This window comes from Gallus gallus, chromosome 3 (assembly GCF_016699485.2).
Source record: "Gallus gallus isolate bGalGal1 chromosome 3, bGalGal1.mat.broiler.GRCg7b, whole genome shotgun sequence".
NCBI classification, from domain to species: Eukaryota; Metazoa; Chordata; class Aves; order Galliformes; family Phasianidae; genus Gallus; species Gallus gallus.
The window spans coordinates 62,076,640-62,101,828 of record NC_052534.1 but is presented as its reverse complement, the minus strand read 5'-3'; the positions used below and the strand labels follow the sequence as shown (position 1 = coordinate 62,101,828).

Here is a 25,189-nt window from a genome sequence, read left to right as displayed (position 1 = left end):
TTGTGCTCTTCATAGGCAAGGTAGGTCTCTAGTTTCTTTCTGTGCTTCAGTATTCTTATTTGCATTATGTTATCCTCGATGCCAGTGTCTACTCTTATAAATCACCTATGACTGTCTCATTCCCCTCTATCTAACACCTTGCATACTAATTCACCCTTGCGTGACCAGAGTAAGAAAAACAGCAGGAAAAAGAGAAGGGTAAGAGGGAAGAGCATTTCCATTGGGATAGCCCACTGGGATGAAAACAAGACATCCTATCTCTTGCTGAAGTTTGAAAAATCAGTAAATCCTTTGATTTTCATAGGATGGCCTTATTTCCCCATTTGGGAAGAAGGAAACTCTCCCTGATCTGCCTTTAGAAGCTCTCTGGTGACAATATATCCTCTCTGCTCCTGTCTCTTGGAGAGATGGAGCCTCAGGGCTTGTGGCAGAAAGCCCACAAGGATTCCACTGCTTGTTCTGTGTGTGCACAGTCCCTAGCCTCAGCCACATTTGGATCTTGGGGGCTGCCTACTCACCTCCCCTGGAAGTGAGGCATCATGCCTGTGAGTTGCAATATCTTGCTGCACCTGATGAGTTTCTGAGATAGGGTTTTTCATTTTTACTTGTAAAAATATAACCAGGCTGTTGCTGAGCTGGTGCTATGCTCTGTTCCCTTATCTCTTTCATCTGTTTCAGGGAGTGGCTTCACCCAGAGTGCAGTAAGCATGCTGGTATTAGTGATGATGCTAAGAGCAATGCATTAACTCATTAATTCTACACATCTCTGCCAAGTCTACTGAAAGCCATTTGATCATGCTGTGCAATCTGGAGGAACAGTGTCCAGTTTCCCCTCTTCCCTAATTTTCCATATTGCAGCATACATTAAATGGCATATTCCTTTGCACACGTGCACAGACGGTCCTGACTTCTCCTACATGATCAGATAGATGATTTTGCTCACTTTTTTTTTTAACTCTTCTTCCTTCAAAAAGTCTCAGTTTCACAGATCCGTGCCTCTCCTGCCATTGTGCTCTTTTCTTCTTTCCCCACAATTTTTTTTCCTATTGGGAAGGGACTGTCAACATGCACAAACTGACCAGCATGCATGAATAGTAAAAAACAATCTATTTTGGAATAATTCCTGCATGAAAAACCTTCCAGAATATTAGAGTAATTGTCCCTTTTTTCCAAAGCTACACACCGTGTCCTCAAATCTTGAAAATTCTCAGGCTGGTTTCCTCTCTGCATGTCTCCAGCATAATGACGAGGAAACCCAGACCGTCTCTGCTGGATGACAAACACTGCTTATCCCGATGTAAAGCTTGTTCCACACTATGGAGAATTCATTTCCTATTTCCTTCTGTAAAAAGGATCGCACTAGTTATTTCAGATTTTATCTACTCTAGGTCTGAATGTATTGATTTCTGTCTCTTCTCGCTATCATTTAATTTTGCCGTTAAAAACATAACAGCCTTCATAAATTTGGAGGTGTTTAATCTCTCATAAAAATAGCTATATCATAAATGCTACAATTCAATGAAAACAATAACATTTTTTATACTATCATAACTGCATCCTTAAATGATCATAAATTGACTTGGGATGAGCATAATAATTCTATAAAACAAATAAGTATTTATAAATTGAATGTGAAAAAGGCTTAAGTTTAGCGTAAAGCAGGAAATAGGGCAGAACTGGAAAGCATTCGGTAGCATGTTAAACAGTAGAAGATTGAGTAATTGCCAGAAATTCCAGGTTGTTAATACAGTGAATGAAAACTCAAAGATTAGTTCTTTTTTTCTTAGCTTTTATTTTATTTTTGTATTACTTTGTTTATAACAGCTGTTGTTTTAAGGCAAATGATTTTATAGCTTAGATTTGAGTGCACACTGCTAAAGTTTGTTGCCACTTGTTTAATCTAAACATCAGCTGGAATTTTCTGATGCTACTAGCTTTACAATATAGTTAAATATCCTTTGTTTCAGGAGTTGTGAATATTTTCAAATACAGAAATGTTTTACAGATAAGTACAGTGTAGGGGAACTGTTAGGCCATGGCTTGAACTAATGATTGAGCACCTGGTGAAGGGGTATGGATGACCCAGAAAGCACAGGTGCAAGTAATTCACATGTGTTTCACAGGTGATGTGAAGGCATGGACTTTGGGTCCACCCTCCCTGGGCTCATTAAGGACTAGTCTCTGAAGGGGGGAATGTCTCCTAGAAGAAGGATATTCTCAGAGAAAGAATGCTATACAGCTAGAGACGCTCATCATTAGCTGGGTGAGTCAACTTTTTTCCTGTATATGACTTTTGGTATTCCCAAAAGTACTTTGACTGGTATTGCAAAGAATTTGTCAGAAGCAGCATGTTGTTTTACCAGATAAACATATGGGTGGAAAAAGATGTGTAGTTACTATACTGGTTTTTTCTCTCTCTCTCTTTTTTTTTTTTTTTTTGTAATTAAAATCTAAATAAAAATTAGAATGCTTCTAAAATGTTTTAAGGGTCCATTCTTCATCTGATAAGGAAACTTCAAAATATATATATTTTTCCCTATGGAAGTACCTATATTTGTAGTTGACTCTGAAAACGACCACCTCTTATTTCTATGGAAATGACAATAGATCCAAAGAGTGCAATAATACTACATGATAGAGCAAGTTCTGAGCTATGAAACGTTATTTCTCAACATAGTCACTACCATTAGCTGTACATTCTTGTCAGCAATGAATAAGAGCCTGCATGTAGTGATCATAAAAACTTGCGTGGTTATCCAGAATATGGATTGTCATTCACGTTGCTGTCATCACTACTGAAATAGATCACCCACTTCCTCATTGTGTTCATGCTTGCTGTGCGGTTTCTATCAGTGTTCGGCAAGTGATAATGTATGTCAATGTGTGCCCCTTTTTTTTTTGTGTGTGTGTGAAGGAATTCAGTTCCACAGCTTTTGTTCCATATTCATATCCATGTCAGATGCCATTTTGTTAGGCTGTCCCTCTGTTGCAATCTGTCATATGGCAACAAAATGTAGCAGAAGGTTACGCTTCACAGTTGATGGGAAGGTTTGACCTCTAATGCCATACCACCAACATCCGCATCTGTTGTTGTGGGCCAACGTAATGTAATAGTAAGCATTACTTCTGGAACAGTCCTCATACATCAGTCACGGCCTGTTGAAATGAAGACAAAGTCTGTATTTGGGATCAGCAAGACAAATTTGTTAGTTGACCATACTTTGTTTAATACCTAGTAATACTAACTTTGCTTTCCATAATTAGGAAGCTTTCATTTTTCTAAATTCTGTTGCAGTTTTACCAAACCCAATCTTAAATTTTGTAGCAAAAATACTCAGATACAGTGGACTTTTTTTCTCTCTCTCTCCCCTGATGCTTGACTTGCTGCCTGCAGAACTGATGCAGAATTAGCACAGGGGAAACCCACAATGGCTCCTGGCTCCATTTGCTCAGCCCAGTTTTGGAGCTTCAGACTCCTCCTGTTGGATGGCTCAGCTGCATGTGTGGTTCCCATCACTAGCAGCCTGCAGCACAAATGTCTCTCCTCCCCATACAGGGAAAGGATGGAGGTGTGCAGACTGCTGAAGGTAGGAGCCGTGGTCACTGTTCCTGGGCAGACAACACGCTTTTGGTGATAATAGAACCACAAATAGCAGGCACAGCAATGGATCTGCCTCAAGCAGCTCAGATCCAGATGGAAAATGATATCTGGGGACTTTGCCCTTGAAATTTAGTCAGTGCTAGATTATAGGGATAGATTGATTGTTATCAAACTAGGACAGATCAGCTAGATGATGTACGTGAAATGAAAGCGTGATAGTGCTCAGGGAGGAAGAATCACAGTGGCAGAAAGTTAGGTGTGCTTCCCTCACCTAGAGCCCATGTGGCATCCAGCAAGACACTTGAGAGCAAGCTGGAAAGAGGTGTTTGGTCCTTGGGACTGTGTGCTCTTCTCATCAAGCCTGGGGTTGCTCCTCCCAAGTAGTTCTTCATGTTCCCAATGTGGGTTTGCATGGTTTACTGAGGGTACAGAATTGAATCGGATTTAATTTGAGAGTTTACTGCCAAACTGGAGCCAATTTTTAAGCCAGCTGTACAGCACTGATTTAACAAGAGATGGAAACAATTCAAAGCTCTGTGAATTTGGCACAAATTAACAATTTTGGCTGAGTATTACTGTGGAGTTCAGACTAATTCAAACCTAAAGCTCACAGTGAAATTCAGGAGACTTGAATCTATGCCAAAGAAAAGGTTTGCATATATCTCTGTAAATTGGAAGTGTCAAGGTTTCAACAGCTCAGCTTGATAAGCCAGGAAGAAGAGATGTCCCTTGAAGTCTGCAGCCCTTCTGGAATCCAGAATGAGTGTGTCATGGCCACATATCACACCTGATAACGTGTCCTTGTTAAGCAGCTCCATCTGAATGGGTTGTTAATGACATAAACAATAGCAATTATCAGTATTGATATTATATTGACAAGCTGTAAAATTGTTTGGTGATTCATTCCCCTAAATTAGCTATTTTCTGCTATGTAGTGTGAATACTGCAATTACTGATAGCAAAACAAAAATAGCTTAAGGGGGGAAAACAAAAAACCCAGCTATCTTGGGAAATTATATTTGGGGCAAAAAAGTATATGGTTTGGAGATGTGTATTGTACTCCTTGCGAATATGTTATGGTTAGAACTGGCCTTTTCTGTGTATGATTTGTGTGTTAATTTCCATGAAAGTATTAATTATTTATAATTAGTTACTAAATTGGTTGAGTAGTTTTTAGGTGAAAGTTCTGTATGCAACTTCTCATAATGAATATTTATGATCTGCAAAAATTTCTATCATATGGTATTGTAACGTGCCTTTAATTGGTAACTGAAATAATGTAAATGGAGAGAGAAATAATCAGCAAAGAACAGGCCACAAATGAAACACAAATATTGTTCACTGATAGTCATGCATGCAGACAGCTGTAAGTATATGCATGTGTAGCAGTCGCTTCTCAAACTCTACCAAAATTTTTTTACGGTATTCTTAATATATGTATATTTTAAAGAGTACCATAGGTAGCATAGCTAACTCATAAAACCTCTTTAAAATAAGACAAGGTTAAGGCAAACATAAAATCTGAGTTATCGAGGCTTTGTTTAGATTGAAGAATTGTATTTTGTGTCTTCCATAGTATAACTGAAATGTCAACACTAAAAAAAAAAAAAAATTCCAGAACTGAACTGTAGACTCCCACTTTAAAAAACAAAACAAACAAAAAGATTTACTTCATCTGAATAGAACTCTATTCAGTAGCTATAAATGCCTACCACTGGAAAAACAGTAATACACGGAGAAGAGAATATGGGAAGGAGAATTTATTATCAACGTGATTAATGGTATGTAACTCAATTGCATTTTAGTATTCTGTAATCCTAGATTTTTAACACCTGCTCTGGTGTTAAAACAGTCACAAATGCCTGGTTGTCTTATATTAGAGTAACTTGTGATGTTGTCTTAATATTTAACTCAGTCACATAATCTGCATTACCAATGTTCCACCTCTCTCTCGGTTGCTATTACCTGTGGGACTTCAGAGTAGATGGTAAGCCCTCTGTGAGCCTGCAGGGACACTGTGTCAGGGCACAAGGCAGTGCCATGTGCTCTTGTTCTGACCCAGATCTCACACGGGCATGTTTGTCTTGGTTACACAGGCATTCATAATCCAAATAGCTTAAAACAGAGTAATGAACTCACCTGAGCATCTCAGTAAGAATGTTTTTCAGTCATCAGAGAAATAGTCAAAAACATGAAAAATTAGCATGCCAGAAGCTGTGTAATAAACCCCATAACACAAGATATTAGAAAGATTAAGCTTCTCTTTCTCTACAGCAATATATATATATATATCTATAATGAGATGCAGTTGCTTTTCACAAATGTGCTGCAGATTAATTAGCTTCAGAATATTGCAGCTTGGTCACAGCATCTCAACGGCTCTTGAAACAAATCATCTGTGGTAAGGGAAGTGAAGTGAGTGCAGGAGGGACACTGTGAAAGGCAAATAATCTTGGCTCTTTGTATTGTCATATTCTGGGACACAATTTCTCTTTAACACCTTTTCACTCAAAAATCTGGATAGGGTGTTACAGATGCGACCTTAACCTGTAAACCTTAAATTTGAAGGAGTAAGCGAAGGAGAAACTAGTTGGCAGAATTGCCATTTTTAAAAACAAAACAAAACAAAAAAAACCACCACATTGTTTAAAGACCCTAGAGTAAATACTACTTTCATTTCTCCCACTTCCTACTTTATGTATAACTTTTAAAGTGGTTCCTGTGTTTTAAAACAGATGTGCTCAGCCAGAATTATTCAACTGTTGCATAACTTAAGTTAAAGAGAATGTGTGCTGTGTGTGTTTGCATGATTAAAAGCTTTGCTGTGTCAACACTTACTCTTTTCTGTTCATGTATTTTCTTCAGTCCATCAGGGAAAGAGGAGTGCATAGGACTGTATTTAAGGCACATGATTAAAAAAAGACTCATGTACAATGTATTATGTATAAGGAAATGTGGTGTACTATAAAGAATTCATCAGTGTGAGTATGAGATGCCTGCATTACTTAAGAGAAGCAATAGACAAAGCTAAATTATGTAGTTCTTCCCAATAAATACCACAAAAGCCTTATGCAAAGACTGTCACTTGTTATGTGCTGTGTGGAAATTGTTTATATTCATTATTGAACTTTTTGTTTCTACTTCTATATGAAGGCTGATATTTTATTTACAGATACATCTGTACATCTCTAGATAAAAGTTGACATTATTTGTAGATGCACTGAAGCAATAATTTAGATCCAAACAAACCATATGCCATGACATGGGAGAACCAGTGCTTTGGAATTCAAAGACAAAGCAGTCAGAAGAATTCACCAGGAGTCAGGTGGTAAAATGAGGTTCTGCTAGGCATCTAGACTTTTGGAATATTAGGTACCTGTATATTTCAGAAATTAGTAACTGATCTAGAACTGAGCAATTTTATCCTGAGAGACAAATGTTCTTCCAAGAAAGAGGACAGGTTTATTTCTTTGTCAGATCTTTTATTTTATTCTGATTATTTTTATTTTCAATGTAGCAATTTTAGCATTCTTGCTGCTTTTGTTTTGAAATGATTAACAGGGAAGTTGTAGGTGGTACTGCAGATACAAAGTAAAATTGTAACCCTGGCTACCGCTTCTATGCTTATGTATATTATTATTCAAATTCTTATCTTTTGTAGACAATCCTGAATAACTACAAGATCATTCTCCTTTCATCCATGACATTTATTGACCTATAAATTACTCCCATAGCTTTCTTTCCCTATTTGTGCTGTTGTGACTTGACAGCACCCTTTGGTTGCAATGGTATCACTATCACCTGACTGTAATGTCTGACACGTAAGTGATGATTTACTGAATCCTGGTAAAATCAGTGGGGGTAATTCCATATGCCTTTCCTCATAAAGCTTTGTAAATACTTCAGGATGAACTAAGAGGTGGATTACTTGCTTCATCCTTGACGAAGAGCTGCAGTAAGAGACATGCCAATGGTTGTGGGGGTCCAGTGGCTGCTGCAGATTTTATATAGAAAGACATCCCTTTATCTGTGTGAAGGTAAAGATGCGTGAAGCCAGGGAAACAAGCAGAAGGATCTTGAGAACTGTGTGCTCTCACAGAATTTCAATGCTGGAAAGCCACTGCTGTGGTAGAACGTTAACTTAACTAGAAGATAGTTGTTAATGGACTATCCAAAAACTCTTGGGTTTGAACTGTTGCAGTGGTTCACTCTTGGGTGTTCTTCCCTACTGATATTTCTGAATTTTAGTAAATGCTGTTCTCACACATCGAGAGCTCAGTAATATACAATGCTCCATCAGAATGCAGGTTATAAGAAGGACATCTTCATTCTATGATCCCAAGGGGATAGTTTGCTTTTCATCTTTTCTCTCTATGTCGGAATACAGAGCCACCAATAAATTGTACATAAAGGAGAACAGAGCAAAAAGAAGAGTAAAAGTTTGCAATCTTATTAGCTCAAGCATAAAAGTACAGAAAAGAGGCAGGGACTCAAGTCGGGAAAGTCTGAACCTATTGCATTGAAACATGGTTTGCACTAGTCTAATGAGTTTTCTATGAAATGAGGCATGAAACATACTGCCAGAATATAAAGTCAGTGAAATATCCAAATTACTGTATAATGCCATTATATGTTTTATCTTATTGGAGAGCTGGTGCAGAATACATTATCTTTAAATTTATACAATCTGCAAATCAGAAGAAAAATGCTTTTTTTAATGAATGAGCCATTCAGATAAGTTGCAATAAAAAGAGATCAGATAAGTTGTATTAAATGGAGATAAAAAATGACTGAAATCATAAGGAAAATATACATCTACAAGACTTGCAGGAATGTATAAAAAACAATTGTTCAGTGAAGATGTTGATTCATTGTCCTACTTTAAATCCTTGCTTATAACCTATAGAAACACGCGCACACAACTGAGAAGCATAGCACTGTACAGAAAATGTTGTTCTAAAATCATTCTGAACAATTAAGAGCTGCAATATCACAAATTTAATGTTAGCACATATAAAAGTTTAAATTTACTTCAGATCTTGAGTATTTTAGAACATTGTTTGGTAAATATTTAATCGACAAGACTGCTTTCCTGAGGAAGGAATTCTGCAAGTTGCAAGTGGTAGTTTTGCTTAACTAAAGGAGTTGGTGATTAAAGTTTTAAAAAATAGGAAGGAAAAGTGAAAGTGATCTCAAGTTGCTCGTTCAGAGTCATATTACTATTTCTGTCCCGAAGGTACCTTTTTGCAACTGTAAGACAATTGGATGCTTTCAAAGTTAACAAAATTTCTATTGCATCTCATGAGGCTGCAATCTGTCTACTCTAATCTCCTCAGATATAAGACTAGATTGTCCGCCCAAACGTTCTCCTTTTGACTACTCCCCAATTCCATTTTTAGTGGTTTTGTTGCATGCTACACTTAGAATATTCCTAGAATTGATGACAAGTCAGTGTATTGCAACAATAACTGCAATCTGATAAATAAATCATCATTCATCCTAAATGCCACTGGGCAGTTCTGAATCTCCTCCAAGGTGAAACATTGTTTTAAACACAGCAGTGCTCTGCTTGCATAGCCTATGCTGGTTCACCCTTTTTGCATCCTTTTGTTATCTGCTACTGAAGCAGTTGTATATTTCCTCACAGCTTGCTGTTTAACAGACAACTGCCCATCAACCTCCTTAACATCCCTTTATCTGCTCAATGTTATACTGACATTGATAGACTATGCTTTCATTTTTAACATGTCCCAGGTGTTTTCTTCCTAGATAGATACCCTTGAAATAGAATGCTGTTGAACTCTGTGGCCAGATATAACTTTCATTAAAAATTAATTTCCTGCTTGCCTGGTATTTTCCTGATTTACGTGTTTCTGAAGGCATTTTGATGCTTTCTTGTACATGAATATATTTCCAGGCTTCATATCAGTATATTAAATTAGAACTAGGGTTAGCAATTCAGTCTTGCTGATTAGTGGTGTTTTCCCCTTCTGGGCAAGAAAATTCCTGTCCTTTTTAAAGCATGTAACCTGATTTTTTTTTCTTTTTTTTTTTTAATGTTGATGTATCTGTCTTAATGCAGCACTTTATTTTGGGAGATGTCAGAGTGGAAGAGCTGGGCAATGATGAGGCCTCTCATTGAAGTTGTAGATATATATATTACTACATAATATATATAGTATATATTATATAATATCTATATAATATATATATTTATTTTTAATGGATTTTGGTAGGTTTTGATTTCATTTTATTAGTGATTTGTCAGGAGGAGGCCTCTTCCATGTGAGTGGACCTCAGGAAGAATGGAAGCTGTTTTCTGCTGGGCCAGGAAGAAGGAGAAGGTCTATTTAGGTTAAACAATTAGGAGTTCAACAATGGCCATTCAGGAAGACGAGAGGGGAAAAATGTGTTTAAATTTATTGTAGCTTTAACCCTACCTTTTGTGGCTGTAGCTTACAAATCAATTCCTCTGTTGCTGGGAAGAGCAATGTCTCTATTTAAAAGCAAGTTGCTATAATGTACGCCTCAGATATAGCACTGGCATGGCCTACCTGCCCACAGCAAGTCTATGCTTATTCTGACAGTACAGGTAGTGTCACCAGCCAACAGGAACACACCCTCACTTTACACTATTTCTAAAAATGATTGCCTGCATTTCATTTGACTACACAAACTGAACCTTGACATGAAAGCCTTGTGGTGGTAAATGTTTTTATTGGCATGCTCTTTAATGGCAAGATGGTACAGAATCAATTGCAGCGTAAGTTGGCAAATTTTTCTTAAAACTTCTAGTGCTTGTGGCATGTGGATTTTGCTTTTGGACACTCTCCCATATTTTTTAGAGCAAAAATGTAGTTGACACAGTCTTATGGGTCTAAATGCAGTCTGTTCTTCTCTTAGGTCTGCCTCAGTTACTTCTCTGTTCTGCTTATGAAGTAATTGTAGGTCTTGAAGGTCTTTTTCTTTCTCACACTGAAGAGAGTGAGAGTCCTGACTGGACTTGTGCATTTGTAGACTCATTTCTTTGGTATTCTTGGATATCTTAGTGCAGGAGAAGCATCTGCAGAGTTAAGCCGATGCTCTCAGAGCACAGTGGTTACTATGCCCTGTTGGTTTTGATCTCAGATTTTCCATAAAAGACCCTCACTACTGAACATATGTTGAAAAATATTGTCAGTACTATGATTTACTGCAGTCTTCCATTTTTTTTTTTATGTTGTCATAACTGACTAATGATGCTAATGCTGTAGATTCATGATTTTCTTTTTGTGTGTGTTTGAAATGTAGCTAAGAGCAACCATTGTTTCCCAGCGTAATATCTCTCTGCTTTGGAAGTCCTAAAGAAGCATTATGTCATAGCGCATCACAGTCCCTCACATATGGGCTATTTTTATCTGTTAACTGCTGCTGTTCACTGAACCTAAAGAATTCTGAAGTTTGAGCCATCCTGTTCTTCCATCACCTGTACTGCAGCCATTGTTTCCATGATGTGAAAAGCTATTTTTTATACATATTTCTTTTTTTGGTAGAACTTCTTGTAAACCTTTGTTTCCTCAAAGCCTTCTTCAGCTTTTATTGTTCTTATTGGATCAAATTTGTTTTCTTTTTTCCATGGAATATGCTAGAGTGATGACTTCGCTCTGTTTATTTAGTAGAAGTCTTACGATGCTTAGCTCTCAACTCACCGCTCTGCCTATGCAAGTGCAGAATCTTTAGAACAGGAATATGTGCTGAAAAAGAGGCTTGGCAACAAATGCTGGGCTCAGCAGACCCTGTACGTGCTGGTGAAATAGCTCAGAAGTCTGATCATGTTGGGTAATCAGAACTAAATCTCCTGTTTTATATCTCCTCCCACCTGCACTGTCCCCAGAGAGCTACAAAAGGAGATGGGCTGCTGTTTACCACAAGTAAACTTCCTCAAGTACATGGAGTTGGTCTGGTGAAAGAAGAGGAAGGTAATTAATTCAGTGGGTTAAAGAATATTATTCTGCTTGATGCTTCCTTACTTCTACCTACTGGAGCAAAACTTTCTTGTCTACTAGACAAAATATTTGGGGGTTAATCCCAATAGGCCTTTCTATGGCTTTTTATTCCTTCAGAATGAACTCAAGAACTTAGGGAGACTTGATTCACTTGTCTTTTGAATCCTGGTAGCTATTAAAATGTGACTGTCAAAATGAAAACTCTATTAGTGTCCTTTGTCCATATGCTAAAAAAAAAAAAAAAATCCAGGTAAAGGAAGATTATTTTTGGAAATTAGCCCCTCTAGTTGAGTAAGTCCTTTTATTTTATTTTTTTGTCTTAAATGGTAGATAAAGCTGGTGAACTTATCCTTCAAAAATGTTTAAAATTAGTTAAGCTGGATCTTGTGAATATTAAAAGTTTCAAATACAAATTTACAAATCTTTAATCTGTACTCCTCAGTACAGGCTTTTTCTGTACTGTATTTTAGAATCAAAATTTATTTCTCACAATCTTTTTTTTGGGAAAGAAGAATGCATGTTTTCTATTCAGTAAAATTGCACTAGGTAATAATTGTTGGGGGGGGGGAAATGCTGCTTCATTTAGCAATGTTTAGGCCATTCTAATGAACAGTGAGTGGTAATAAAGGCATCTTTCTCTACTTAATAGTATTAAAAATACTTAATAGTATTAAAAACTAATGCCTTGAAGAGGCAATTCAGAGAGTTACAAAGCTGGTTGCAAGCAACATCTTCTGTAAACATTTTTAGGGTAATCATGTGGAAGACCATAATGAATAGCAATTAAAGCATACATCTGACATGACTTGGACATGTTTATTTTTCAAATAACCATAAGTATTTAAAAGGAAATATTTTTTTTACTGGCAGAAAATTGAAGTTGAGCAACTGATGGTATTGAGTTCTCCTCTAGAGAATTAAAATTAATCATAACTCAATTTTTGTAGTTAACGATTAATGGGAAAACAGGACAGAAAACAAGCATGTTCATTGTTGTGTGCGTGTGTATATTTTGCTCCTCCTGATGCATATTGAAGTGGGAAATAGTAATTGGTAGGGAGCAGCATACATGACCTGGAAATCAACATTTTTCTTTGCAGAATAGAAGAGCTTAAGAAACATAATTTGAGAGAAGAAAATGCATGGGGGGCAGGATCTCATTCTATACTATTATTTTACTGGTAGGCAGTATTCCATAGGGTACTGTAATGTATCTGGAGACAAAACCGTGGGAGTATGCAAGTTATTTGTTTATAAGCTTCTGTGTATTGTGCAATTTAACAAGTTATGACAAGTATTCTGAGTATTTTGAAGTTGTTTACAGTGATTTTAACAGTGTAAAGCCTTTTCAACTCACAACTTCAGAGCACGCTCAGTGGATATGTGTGTTCCTATTATATTGTTGGTAGGATATTGCTCAGTGAACAAAATAGAATAATGTCATACTCTTCTAAATGAAAAAACAAACAGAAATATAGGAATTGTTTTAGGGCATCAGATCATCTGTCCAGTATTTTGTCTAGGAATTGTCAGTGCTTGCTGACAAAATACCTAATCCCTTCCACACCAACAGGCAATGAAATAAAATCTCAAACCAGAACTTGACTATGCATGTATTTATATGTAACAACCAGTACATAGGAATTGCCTTAAAGTTCATGTAAAAATGTAAAATCAGCATTATACTCAAGGTTGTGTCATGAAATCCCATAGAGATGTTAAGTGGTTCTTCTGGAAGCCGATTAAATTCAGCAATGAAACAGAAGCAAGGAGCTGAGCAGCTGTGAATTATTGGAGCTGCCAGCAGCTGTGGGATGGCATATGTGGCTTGTCTTCAGAAGGAGAAGTAGGGCTAAGGAGCATGAGTGTATGGGAACTGTTGAATCATGGCCTGAACCACTGATTGGTCATCTGTGGGAGCACAGGTGAAAAGCAATTCATGTGTGTGACCGGAAGGGGCGGAGCCTGGCTCCGCCTCTCCTAGACCCCATTTAAGGGCTGACTGCCACTGAGGAAGGATCTCTTTTGAGATTACTGTCTTTGTAGTTTTTCTGCAAGTCTAGGGCATGGGTGAGCATTTTCATTTATTTTCAGTTATCCCTTTCCACCGTGATAATCCTTCTAGTTATAGGACCTGTAAAATACCAGCCTAACCATGCCACTTTGCTGATTGTATATTTGCTGACTGTACAGTGAGGCAAGCAGTCAGTGCCAGTCTCAAGTTACTCCCGTATTATGCTTGATTTCTTTTGAAGAAATGTGTCAGGAGGCTGTTGTGAGGAATAATGCATGCATGGTGATTACCGCAGGTTCCTTATTCTTTGCTCAACAGTGGGCTTCAAACCAATGAAAACCTGCAAAAATGCAAGCTGTTTGGAATCAGTGTGAAATCTGCACTACAGTGACATCACTCATCTTTACGGATGTTCTTGGCAACTCTGAAGTATACTCCTATGCAGTAATAAACTAGGAAATTAGTAGAACTAAACGAACATCACATGTTCCTGAGTTTGAACATTTAATCATTTTCTTTTCTCAAGATCATTTCCGTTGTTGACATTTGAATTTAATGCAAAATTGACTGTGTCCCAGAAAAATTCTATATCTTATAATTAAATAACCAGCAGGCACAGTAGTGGCTGGGTGTATTTGGCAAGGAGTATCGATGAGAATTTCTTACTGTAACAACATGCATGTGTATAAAGTTCAGCAACATGAGTTCTTTGTCTCTGAACATTGTACAATCAATATTCTATTACTGCATTGTGAACTCTGCTGCATTGTAGCTAGATTAATGTGCAAGATTCAGGAATGCAATAATGGAAGGTATTCTGATTTCTATATCTATAATACATGTAAGTTGTTTATTTTAGTAATAACTCTACTCTGGTACCTGTTGCTTCAGTTACTACTGATGTAATTTTATTAAACAGCAGTGCTGGAAGTTTTATTTTAATTGGGATTTTCTTCTTGATGACTTTGTATTCTTTCTGCTTGTTTTATTTTGTATAACGAAGATCTCCATTGCATCAGTAGATCCATTAAACAGATAGCTTGTATTTTTTTAACCAGTAATGATATTTGACTCAAACCAAACTGGCCATTCTGTGAAATGAGGTCTTTCTGGAAGTGGGTTGAAATGCTCCTTCAGAGCAAAGGGAAGGTTGTGAAGCTATTACAGTACAAGTTGATGTAATATTTTGGATATCAGTGAAATTTTTGATGAGGTTTCTCACAGTACCTTTCTGGACAAAATGTCTAGTACATAGCTAGAGAAAATCATAATGTGATGGGAAACAGTTGGCTGACCGGTTGCCCTCAGAGGGTTGTAGTAATTGGAACTGCATCAGATTTGTGGCTGGTCAGTAGTGGGATGCCACGGGGTCCTGTTTTCTTTGATATTTTTATCAATGATCTGGATCTAGGACTCAAATACATACTAAGTAAGATTGCAGATAATACTAAATTGGGAAGAGCTGTTGCCTCCCTTGAAGGTACAGAGGCCTCATGGAGGAAATTGTAGCAAATTAGAGGGTGGGGCAATCACAGAAAGAGAAAAGCCTTCATATGCTGTTCCCTGGAATAACTACTGTGACCTCTTTTGTCCAGGATTCAAAAAAAATCTCTTACCCAACTCACTCTGCCACTTTTGCTGAATTGGATTTTGGATTTATTTTGTCATTTTCTTTGGGGGATGAAAGTGAAGTCTGTTCACGTGACTTTACAAGTCCTAATTTGACTCTTGCTTTAACTACTTTGGGCAAGTATTTCATTGGTGTTACTGAGTGGATGTCATACTGCTTTGTTCCCTCTTCTTTCCCTAATCCTGTGAGAAAACATGGGAAAACAATGTTTTTAGTGAAATCAGGATGTACAGTTCTCACTCATTTTTGAAGTGTCAAAGCACCATACCACATGTTCAGTATTTGAATGGATTTTCTTTCTAGGACCAGTGCCCCAAGAGGGAGGTCAGAAAAGATCATTCCTCTATGTGTGCTGATTGGAAGACAGCACTCAGCCCTCACTGCTACCCTCATAACAGCAGGAAAGCACTGGTGAGGGAAGAGCTGTGCTGCAATGTTATGCTATACTAGAGGGTTTCATCTGTTGGAGAGGTGTCATAGGTGGCAAGGTTGAAGTGACCTTAAAAGGTCCTGACTGCTGTGCCTCTTTTTTTTTCTTGCTGACCATTTGTCATATTTAGTAGTAGGCTTTAGAATCCTAATCCTGTCCTCTGGTATGTGTGCAACCCTTCCTGCTGCACATCTAGTATGAGTTCTTTCATCCAAACCATCAGTGCAAGCATTAAGTTGTTCAAGACTGAGGGCAGACCTCTAGGGAGTCCATTGGATGTACCATTTAATTCATGCTTTCTTAAAAGAATTGGGTGAAGCAATGTCATAAACCACACTGAAATCTAGATATTTCAAAGCTATTGCTTCTGCTCTGCCTATGAGAACCATTATTGTGTCATAGGAAGAGAGCAGATCAGATTATCTTCTTCTTGACTGCTATTTATTGTGCTGTTATTTTCTAGGGGTTTACACACTGGTTATTTCCTTCATCTTTTTTTTTCTTCCTAGGGAAAAGCTGTTTCTACTCTTCCTTCTTGCCCTCGCTACTTGATTTTTAGTACCACATTTGCCTTGTTTTCTGGACTCTCTCTTCATTCTCTGTGATATCTCAGTGACAACAGCTAATGCTTCTGAGGTTGCTCAAATACTATTTCACACAAGAGTGAGATTCATTAGGCGCAACTGATGTGAAAACAGCTAATTTATCAAAGTATCTGCTGCATCTAATGTCTTACTCCTTTTTCACTGGTGCTAATTATATTAACTGCTTGACATAAGATGGCATTTTTTCTTTCTTGGTAACATTGAATCACAAGTTGCTATTTTCAGCAGGGCAGGAAAAATTCACCTGGGCTCCATCTCAATTTGCTTGTTTTCTCTTGCTAGTGATATCTCATTTTGGACCTTGATCTTTGCAGTTTTTTCTTTTATCTGTGTAGGCTCTTCTTTCACTCACTTGTATCAATTCTACCTGACTTACAGTTTCTATGTGATTTGATGCAAAGATCACAGAAGGATCAATCATTTTAGCCACCTATCTTCATTCAGTTTATTCTGTCTGCCATGCTGAGATTGTTTCCTCCTCCTTAAAGAACACTTGACTTGCTAGGTATTAGCTATTAGTTCTCAGAATTTCTTAAACTTTGCTTCATTCAAGTCTGTTGTCCTTAATTGTCTGGACAGTTCTGCTTATCTGTCATTTTGTGTATGCTTTCACCCAACCTCAATTTCACAGGCAAGGTAACATCCACTGCTATTTTTCCCTATGCGTCTCTCCTTTAGAAGCTGTACTTGTTCATAGTGGAGTGAATTAGTTCACTGTGTCTTTTGCAGTGATTAAATCATTTTAAGTCTTCCTCCTTGTTATTCACTATATTCTATTAGTGTTTGGACATCAAAACTCACTTCTCATAGCTTCATTATGAATGAATATACTCCCTAAATTATAAGTCCTTCCCAGTATAACCTTATGAAGTATTTGTTCTTTGTTGCAGACATGAAGCCCTTTTTCTCTACTTTTGAGAGGAGCATGCTGTGTTATCTCTATGCTCCTCACAGACATGAATACTAAAGCATTTTTAAAAGAATCGTTTGAGTTGGAAGGAACCTTTAAAGGTCATCTAGTCCAACTCTCCTGCAATGAAAAGGGATGCCTACAGCTAGATCAGGTTGCTCAGAGCCTGGTCCAGCCTGACCTTGAGCGTCTCCAAGGACAGATATCCACCATGTCTCTGGACAACCTTTTCCAGTGCCTCCCTACCTTTTTCTCTTTTTTTTACAGTAAAAACTTTTTTTCTTACACCCAATCCAAATTGCTCCTCTTTTAGTTTGAAACCATGTTCCCTTGTCCTATTACAACAGATTCTGCTAGAAAGTATGTCCCTTAAATACAAGGTGAAGCTTCATGAAATAACACAACCGAGGCTCTGAGAAACCTGATTGCCCTTGTGAGAACAGCCTTGAACTTGTGAAATGCAGGGATTCAGCGGCCTTCTAAGGCTATATAGTGAAAGTACCTGGGTTTACAATATAGAAAACTGAAACACATTTCAAAAAGGATAATCAGAATCATGAATGTGTTTTTAAAATGCTAGTCTTATTTTGTATAGTAGCACATAATTAGTAATAGTTAAAGAGTCAAGAGATATCAAAAGTTTCATTACTACTTGAGTGTTCGTGATTCAGATAATGCCTTTTGAACATACTATCATTTATTTATTTGTCTGTTTACTCAATAAAAGGCTAAGGAATATTTTTCTGTTCCTCACAGTGTGGCTCTTCTCTCCATATCTAACCTTGTTTTCCCCCCAAAACAGGTTAGTTGTGTTTAGTGTACCTATGTAGTCTATTTCCAAGCATGTACCATCCTCCATACTATGCCTGTCTGCTACCAATAGGAGTATTAACTAGCATGGGACAAAATCGTGTCGGAACACTCAAATAGTTAAATAAAGTAGATACTTATTGGCTGGGAAACTACTTCCTTCCTCAGTGCTTTTTTTGCAAATGCAGTTCCAAGAAATCCTCTCATTAAGTTGCTGTTAGCTATGCAGTGACATTCTCAGGAAATCTGGTTTACTTGTTACTGCTGAAACTTTCTGAGTTCAGGTTTTCCAAACATTTTACCCAATGCATAATTGGAAGACAATGATTATTCCACCAGGGTGAAAAATTTCATAAATTATTTAAAAATATATATATATTCAACAGTATCACTGTGCATTTAATCACAACACAAGTAGAAACGTTTGAAGAACAATGTGTGTTTAGAACAATAATTGAATACTAGGTGAAAACTGAGTCCTGACAGCTTCTTCCTAGGCCATGTTTTAAACAAAAATGGTTAGTGCTCTAAAAGACAAGCTGTGGTGTTAATGCAGGGCAGTTAAACAAAAATGACCTTTTAGATTTTGCATTTCTCTCTCTTTAACATGAGTGATTCAACTCTGAGAATTTGGGTTTTAAAAGTTTGTATAGAATTAAATGAACAGGTGCTACTTTTAACAGTCTTATTATTTAGTTTTTCATGTTATTTATTACTTAGTATTTAATATTTTTTTAGCTTCAACAAATTTGTTTTGATGATTATGACTGAGAATCAATTTTTTTTTTTTAGCTGCATTGAAGCATGGGAGGTACAGATCAGTGCTATGTACTGCCTGGTGCAACATGCTGTTCTCAGCAGTTGTTTTGATCCTGTGGAACTATTTCCAAAGGTTAACAATGAGTGTAAGGCCCCATTGAAGCACAGTAACTAGCACAACTTCTTCCCCTTCTTTGTGTATCTCTCTTGTGGTATATCAAGCCAACCCATTTGTGTACATCATAAAAGTCCTCCCTGGTTTGGTCCCACTCAGGCTTCCCTTTGGCAATGTGATGTGGAGTCCTGCCCTCTTATGGCAATGATGTCAGCCCTGGTCATATCTGTGTGTGTGTGACATCTGTATACATTGTGCTGTGCTGTCTCTGCGCTTGAAGAAGAAAACTCTCATTGACATATTCTCTCTTGTCCGTGACAGAGAATCTCAATTTCTCACCTGTTTATGCCTGAGAGTGTTACGATTGTTTATTGCTAAGGCTTAAATCTATGTGACAGGCTTGAGCCAGTCTAGAGGTTTGGTTATACCTCCAAGGCAGTTCCACTCTCCCATTTTGCCCCATTTTCTTCTCTTCAACTCTTTGCCTTGCAATCTTGACCTCTCTGTTGAGCTGGCTCTGTGCTTTCTCTGATCTTGCTCCAAGCCAATGCAAACTTGCTCAAATAGTAGAAAATCAATCTAGTGGAACAGGAAAAACACTTCTTTTTTTTTTCCCCTTCTGTGTTAGACGTTGGTTACTGCTTGTGCTGTAGAGGTAGAATTGTGGGGGTAAGAAAGATGATATTCAGAATGTATGTTTATGTACATACACAGGTTTCCTTTCTGATCACTGCAAATATTAAATGGGCTCATCTGCATCATGTAACCCCCACACTTGGAACTGATTCAGATATATAGATAATTTACTTTAGGGTAAGTGCATCAGCTGAGCGGCAGTAAGATGCAATAAACTCAGCCATGGATAAGACCTTTGTCTAGCTCCAGTTATTTGAATAATAACTCTCTGGTAAGTGCAACACTTGAACTTTGGTCAGATTTCCTCCATTGAAAAGTGTATTTGGACTTCTACTCTTTGGTCAGCAGAAAAATCAATGGATAAATTCCAGTCTAATTCAGCTAACAGCCTTGTGCTTCAACTTAGATGCCCCTACTGCTTAGACAGATAAAAATTTGTCACTGAAGATATTAGCCTCTTCCTATTGATTAGAGAGGGAACTTTGACCTTTAAATCTGGAGAACCAAAGGAAGTGCAAATAGGGTGCCTGAGGCTGGGTGATTGGATCCTACTCATTGAGCATTCAAATAAAGATAAAAGAAAAAGTGTGTGGGTGTGGGGGGGGGGGAAGGCTGAGTTTGGAAGGCTCCTCTGGAGATCACTTAGTTCCAAATTACTGCTCAAGGCAGGGTCTCCTAGAGCAGGTCAGGGCTCTGTCAGGTCAGATTTTGAGCATTTCTAAGAATGGTAACTCTAAAACTTTTCTTTTTAACCTGCTCCATTGTAATTTAGCATTGATTTTCACTTTTCTGGTGTTTAAATGTACTTTTTTGTACTTTGGTGTGTGCTCATTGTCTCTTGTCCTTGGCAATACCGAGAAGAGTCTGGCTGTGCTTTCTTTACTCTCTGCCATCAGGTATTTATGTACCTATGTTGCAATTTTATCTGGAGATCTGTGTCCATGGCAGGAAGACAGCAGAACCACAAGCTCATCAGCCCAAAAAGGGGGGAAAGGGAGAAAGAGAGTGAAAGGCGAAGGTAAAAAAAAAAAATAAAAAATAAAAAAAATTGCAGCAATACTCTAAGGAGCAAAACAAACATAGTTCACTAATTATAATAGTGAAAATGCAAGTTAATTGGGATTGACGCTAATATATCAAATAAATTTGAGAGTTTCTGAAAAGTTCTGACTCTGATCTGCCAGGGAGCAAAGAGACAGTCCAGTGACTTCCAGTCAGTTTTATCTTTCTCTCTCCCCAGAAGACGGAAATGATAAAGCAGTCTTCTCTTCTGAGTCTGGAGCTGCAGCATTAACTCTTTATTTCCCAGTGCGCTGCATGTTGTTATGGTGTGGAATACCAATAACAAACAGCAAAACCTTGCCAACCTGAATCATAAGTTCCTCAGAGCCTTCTCTTCTCCAGGCTGAACAGCCCCAGCTCCCCTTTTCTATGTTAGGAAATTGTCACTGAAGCACTCTAGAAAGCTTCTGGATTGCTTGTGCCCTGCTGTAAAGTCCCTCCAGCTGATACTGGGGTTATTCAAGTCCCCCATGAGGACAAGGGCTTGTGACTTTGTCCAGTTTTCTGAAGAAGAAATCTTAACCTCCTATTTCCTCCTGTTCAGGTAATCTGTACCACAACATCAATAGCTTTGTTTAGATAACAGTATTAGAATACATAATTTTATTGTAGTATGGAAACATTTTACATGTTTCTAGAAAAACAATCATTCTGATCATTGAGAAATCAATAAAAAAAATGAATAATGATATGTGGGTGGCACAAGTAGGTAAGAGGCACTTAATAAGCCATCTAATCTGAGTGTAAATTTTTTACTGTATGTCTTTATAATATAACCTTAGTATATCCTAGCTACCTTGTTGATGTTAATATTTTAGAAGAAAACTTTCCAGGGCAAGGAACGTGTCTTCCTTTGTGTCTTGTATGATAAGTAGATTGTTGCTGTGAAGTATGAATAACTGCTTAGTGGTCTCAGCAAAAATGACTGTATCTGTAGAGTAACTTTATGTAAACTCTACTTGTCCTTGAATTTTTTCTCACTTAAATATTCTGTGTATGCAAGATACTCTATAGAGGTCAATGCAAATGCATATGCAGTGCTTAAACAGAGTGACATAATAGAAGATAAAGGCAAGGAACTAGGGTAAAAACAGTAAATTTAATGGAAAAAGGTAAGCTATATGACACAGGACAATAGAACTAGGACGATCAAATACTATACTAGGAACGTAAAATGATTTGATAGGTGGGATGTGGTTAATGAGGCTAGACTTTATAATTGCAAAACTAAAATACTAGGACAGAACAATGGGTAAGGAAGTAGGACAGTAGTGATTGAGATGTCTTAGTGGGAAGGCTTGTCATTCTTCACTGTGTCACTAATAATCCTTGATAGATATTGCAACAGGATTCACTCAGATTCGAAAACTTTCTCTCTAGTTACTTGGTTTGTGTGGCTTTTATTTCACTCTCCAGAACAGTGGTGCTCTGTCAAACCAGGAGCTCAAGCTGTTGTTGGTGCTGGCAGGGCAGCTCAGCTGCAGCCAGCAGAGCAGGCTCGGGGCTCACTGGCAGTGTAGTGGAGTGCCCCAGAGGTTTTCAGTGCTGTTGGCTTCCTCAGGGCATGTGATTCAGAGCCACCCAGCAGAAATGAGCTGGGTTAGCACAATGACAGTATGTGCTGGTGACTTTTTTCTTTAAGACTATCAAGATTCAAAACAAGCCTTCCTGAGGACAGCAGATTATGAAGGTGGATATTACTGCAAATGAAATTGTATGAGTGACATCCACTTGCTACGAAAGGCAATGCTAAATAACCATCTCCTTATCTCTAACAACAATGAAGAGCATATGTTACTGTGTGATTAACAACTTGGTTCTGAAAAACCACAGGTGAAATTTTCTACGGGAGATTGCTGAGTTTTTCTTACAATTCAAGGAAACCAATTTTCTTAGATTTATAAAAGTTTGTATGATTAAAGCCCAACAGTTTATTGTGTGTTAAATTGTTAGAACAGAGCATTCAGTTTTATACTTGCATTAATCTCCATTGCAGAAGTATAGGAGGACTGTGTGCCTGGAAAGGCAAAAGCTGTTGTGAATACCACAATACTGTGCAGTTGATGTAAAAAGTCTCATGTGAGTTGATTAGGGATCTAGTTAAACACAGAGGGGATCTATTTTGGTATATGTGAATATCAAAAGCATTGAAAATACAGCTTGGAAAAAAACCCTGAAGGATTTCCAACCACTTGAGCTGGCTGCAAGAATGAATTTTTGGGACTTTGTTTCCAAAAACAGAGCATACCATTAAGACAGACTCTTGTTTTATCTTGGCTCTCTGATCTTTTGTGTCTTTTCAACATCAGAATACAACAGAAATAAAATGGAAATTAAAAGTTGTTGTTAGAAGAATAGAACTCCAAACCAAATCTCTTAGTTTCAGATAATGACATAAATCTGGCATTTTTCATGCTCTCAGTCTCCAATTCCCTTTCCTATGTTGTTACACTGTATCATTCTAATTATAAATTTAAAGAATGTTTTTAAGGAAATAATGTGTGAGCTTTGGGGTTGGGAGATATTTTCTTACATAGTGAGAAAAATGGAGAACTGAGGAAGTGGATCAGGAAAAGAAGCACTGCTTCTGGTAGCAATTAGAAAGAAATATTACTAGGCATGAGGAATTTCAGTAGGAAATGATAAAAACCAACATAATGATAATGATTCACATTATCATTATGTGCTTATTTGGAAATAAATGGTAGTGATTACTCAAGTCCTTTATTTCTGTTTGGTAATACTTGTTGGTGAAAGTATAGGGAATTATGTAATTTAGAAAAATAAGTGCTTGGTTCTGATTTAGATGTGGTGTCACATGTGCGCAACCATGCTGCCTGGTTTGGGAGCTGTCAGTCAATTTATGGTCTTGGTGAACATGAAGCACAAGAACATTCCAGTATGTAATTTTGTGACATAGTGTTTCATAGCAGTCTCTCAAACTTACAGTCTCATGCCCAGAGCAGATGGACACCAGCGTGGCCAGCTCATTTGTCTTGGCATTGCTGACCAGTTTTAGCCACACTTTTGTCCATCACCAATTAGGGATATTTATAAAGTCATCAGATTCTAGTTCACTAGGATTGTAGGAGGTAAAAGTCTGAGAGGCACAGTCTGGCCCTGGTTGTTTGCCATTTTTTACCACTTTACCATTCTTGAATTTAGACATCGTGGCTGTGTGTAGAAAGGCAGAGGGTGTGTGTTATCATATATAAATAATATAGATACCTCATGTGCATGGAGTAAGGGCTGAATATTTCTTAAATGCAGGAAATCAATGTGTTTTTCTGCCCTTTCTCTGGCAAATAAGGATTTCTCTGTCTGATTTCTAAACTGGGCTTCACACAATGATGGGAAAGATTTGTAGTTGTAACTATACAGGCAAAATATTATAATGTAGGGGTAGCTTTATCAGCAAAGAGATTGGCTTATACCAGTTTCCCAAAGGAAACAATAGTTGCAACTTACCTCCTATCTATGCTTTTGTTTCTAGAATTAAGCTTGAATTTTTATCTATCCATTTATTTATTTTGCATAGAAATGAGAACAGAATAACACAGTTTTAACTAATAATCTATACTGACATTTAAGTTTTGCTTTAGAGGAAAATACCTCCTTACCCTCCCACCTTTACTTAATCTGAATTTCTTACAATGGTAAAGAGAGCCTCCAATGTTTTATTGAACTTTTATTTATTTATTTATTCATTCATTTTGTGATAGCTGTTGACTTTTCTCATTTTAACCTTCAGCACATGAGAAGGGAAAAGATGTTAGGTCTATATAGGAACAAGAACAGGAAGAAGTCACCACACTGCCTTATTTCTCTATTCTACCAGTCCTAATATTTTCTGTTTTTCTGCTGCTCGTGCCAGCTATGATCAGCAGCAGGAACAAGATTATTTCAATGTCTGTGTAGCAGAAGGAGAGCTGACATAATTAGGGGCAGAAATATTTCAGAACGACAACAAAAAAGAAGCTTAAAGGTTCTTTAACCTTGCCAACTTTTCAATAAGTAACTGTTCAACCTTTTGTTATGAAGTTTCTATCTAGCCTAGCATACAGCTACTGCCTTCAAATGAATTGTTCATTTATCTTTCAAATAATGTTTACTATATCTCTTCTAGGATTTTACAATAAGGACATAGGTAGAGAAAGTAGGACTCCATCTAGAAAAATCAGGACAGCATGTTCGCGTGTCCTTTAAGACCAAGCAGATTTCTCTTGAATTTGCTTTTACCTTCTACATAAATATGTAAAAACAGGCTGGATTATTAGGTTTATCTTGTGCAGTCACTCTGGTGACACATCAGCCTCCTAGAGCTCTATAGAAGATAAGATTAGTAAGGAAATAAAGTTCAAGGGTTAGAGCTTTGGTAAACAGCTGAAGTTGAAGGAAGCAGTTAATTAATACAGACTTGTCAAATAGATGTTTAAGTTTCAGACCTTGGATTTGTAACGTAAGTAGACACAGAGAAAGAAACAGTGTGCCCCTAATACAGATATCACAGTGGACGAGAAGTTTCATGAGACTTTTCCCAAACTTTCTAGCTACTATGATATTGAGAATTTGGCATGTCCTTCAGACAGATTCTGTCTGTGGGCTTTTCATCACCCAGATGCTACTTTTACC

General features: G+C 37.5%; 2 long non-coding RNA genes across 2 annotated transcripts in view; one reads left to right on the top strand and one right to left on the bottom strand.

Annotated features, from left to right (window-relative positions):
* Window positions 1-2,188: 2,188 nt before the first annotated feature.
* The window catches only part of LOC101747613, a 156,881-nt gene continuing 133,880 nt past the window's right edge, over window positions 2,189-25,189 (top strand). Inside the window, exon 1 of the long non-coding RNA XR_005858640.2 lies at window positions 2,189-2,263. This is a non-coding gene — a long non-coding RNA (uncharacterized LOC101747613). The remainder of the gene's footprint in view (window positions 2,264-25,189) is intronic.
* On the bottom strand, window positions 2,902-6,230 carry LOC112532127. The gene is made up of 2 exons (XR_003074516.2): window positions 3,873-6,230; window positions 2,902-3,156 (listed from the first exon to the last, which is right to left on the bottom strand). It is a non-coding gene; the product is annotated as an uncharacterized LOC112532127 (long non-coding RNA).